Below are 2,436 nucleotides of genomic sequence, written 5' to 3' on the forward strand. Positions count from 1 at the left end.
GTCTCGCCTTTTAGCAAAACCAAGTCATGACTGGAATAAATATCAGGCAAATGAATAAAAATCATCAGGGCCAGTAGTAATTCAACCAGTCTGTTTCTGGGAAATGAGTAATTGTTTCTGTACTCCAGAATGACAGAGTGAGAGGACAACAGGAAAATGTTAGCTTAAAAAAAAAAAAAAAAAAAAAAACAAACCACAAAAAAACCCCAGAGACAGCAATTCACATCATGGCTTAAAAGAAATAAAGCCAAAAACATTTCCTAGACTGAATTTTCCAAATCGCTGTTTTAACCCAAGCATCCGACCCACCTCAATGACAAGAAACAACAACTGCAACGAAAGGCTCAGTGCCTCGCTGTGAAACAGAATTTCTCTGCAGTCCCACCAGGGAGAGGGCAGGCGGACAAACCTGCTGCTACTGCCGTCATAAATCACAATTTATGACAGAAAGGGGCAAGGAAAGGGGAACGGCACCACGAGCCCCATTCCCGCAGGGACCAGGGATCGGGACCACAAACCTCATCCCTGCAGGACGCCCAGGGGACAAGGACCACAAGCCCCATCCTTGCGGGGACCAGGGAAGGGAGGAACAGGACCAGGAGCCCCATCCCTGCAGGGGACCAGGGAAGGGAGGAACAGGACCAGGAGCCCCATCCCTGCAGGGGACCAGGGAAGGGAGGAACAGGACCAGGAGCCCCATCCCTGCGAGGGCCAGAGAATGGGGGAAACAGCACCACAAGCCCCATTCCTGCAGGGACCGGAGAACAGGACCACAAACCCTATCTCTGTGGGGACGAGGAAGCAGCAGCACAAACCCCATCTCTGCAGGAAGCAGGAACAGCCCCATGAGCCCCTGCCCGCGGGGAGCAGCGCGCCGCGCAGTTGCCCAGCTCTCCTGTTCCCAGCTCACCCATTCCCGTGCCCAGCTCTCCCGTTCCCGTGCCCAGACCCCTCAGGTGCCCCCCGGCTCCCTTGCCCGTCTCCCCGGGGGTGCCGCCCGGGGGTGCCCGCATTGCCCCGGCCCCGCAGCCGGCCCGCGTTAGCGCAGTGCGGTGAGTCAGGACAGCCCCGGGCACGGCCAGCCCAGCCCGCTCCCAGCCCCGCAAACACACACCCTGCCCAGCCAGAGCTCCGCAGCTCCCGGGAGAAGCCTTCCCTCTCCTCCCCGCCTCCCCCTGTCCCCCCCCGGCCCTGCTCCTGTCCCCGCAGCGCTGCCCTCACCTTGCCCGTCCCTGCCGCTCTGAGCGCGGCGGCGGCTGCGGCGCTCCCGGCCCGGCGGTGCCGCCCCGGGGCGGGGCGGAGAGCAGAGTCCCCCTGACGGGGCACCAAGGGCGGGAGGAGCGGTGCCAGGGCCGGGAGGAGCGATCCCAGGGCCGGGAGGAGCGATGCCAAGGGCGGGAGGAGCGATCCCAGGGCCGGGAGGAGCGATCCCAGGGCCGGGAGGAGCGATCCCAGGGCCGGGAGGAGCGATCTCAGGGCCGGGAGGAGCGATCTCAGGGCCGGGAGGAGCGATCCCAGGGCCGGGAGGAGCGATGCCAAGGGCCGGGAGGAGCCGTCCCCAGGGCCCGGGAACGGGAGGTACCTGCGCAGTCACTGCGCACACAGGCTGGGAGGGTTCTCGGGAAGGGTTCCTGGGAAGGGTTCCTAGGAAGGGTTCCTGGAAGGGTTCCTAGGAAGGCGGTGCCGCCCTCACCCGCGTTCCTCCCGAAGCCCGTCATGCGTTGGCACTTGTGGTCAAGCCCTAGAATGGGTGGGGTTGGAAGGGGACCTTAAGGGTCATCTCTTTCCCACCCAGACACCTTCCACCAGTCCAGGTTGCTCCAAGACCCATCCAACATGTCCTGGAATATTTCCAAGGAATGGGGCAGCCACAGCTTCTCTGGGTAACCTGTGCCAGGGCCTCACCCCCCTCCCGGCCAAGAATTTCTCCCCACTATCCAGTCTAACCCCCCCTCTGGCAATGGGAGCCTGTTTCCCCTTGTCCTGGCACTCAATGCCCTTGCCCAAAGTCCCCCTCCAGCTCCCTTGGAGCCCCTTCAGGTGCTGGAAGGTGCTCTAAGGTCTCCCCAGGGCCTTATGGTGGGAATTAATAAATTAGGGAAAACAAGACTTGTAGAGCACACCAAGGAACAAACCAGGAATGGCAAGTGGCAGTTTCCTCCAGAGGCAGCTGAATATAGAGCTAAACATTCACAACCTCGAAAAACACTGAAGAGCAACAGGAACGTAGTTGAGGACACCAAAAGGGGGGGGGGTGTCACATGAAGAGGCTTAGATCAATGCTCTTTAGAAAAAAATAAGTTGAGTGCCAACTTGAGTACAATATTAAACACATGTAACCACCAGCTGTATTTTAAAAGGAATGTTGGATTTATTTTTGTTACTACACCAGAACTGCCAATTTATTTGCTATACCTAAAGCAAATCCCAAATCAC

General features: G+C 58.9%; 1 protein-coding gene across 1 annotated transcript in view; it reads right to left on the bottom strand.

The window, feature by feature from the left end:
- CD59 (CD59 molecule (CD59 blood group)) overlaps positions 1-2,436 on the bottom strand; it is a 9,064-nt gene that overhangs the window by 5,446 nt on the left and 1,182 nt on the right. Inside the window, exon 2 of the mRNA XM_027900485.1 lies at positions 1,152-1,156. The gene's annotated coding sequence lies outside the window, so the exon portion shown is untranslated. The remainder of the gene's footprint in view (positions 1-1,151; positions 1,157-2,436) is intronic.

This window comes from Empidonax traillii, unplaced genomic scaffold (assembly GCF_003031625.1).
Source record: "Empidonax traillii isolate 1590-97213 ecotype Southwest subspecies unplaced genomic scaffold, ASM303162v1 scaffold733:size745334, whole genome shotgun sequence".
Lineage (NCBI taxonomy): Eukaryota > Metazoa > Chordata > Aves > Passeriformes > Tyrannidae > Empidonax > Empidonax traillii.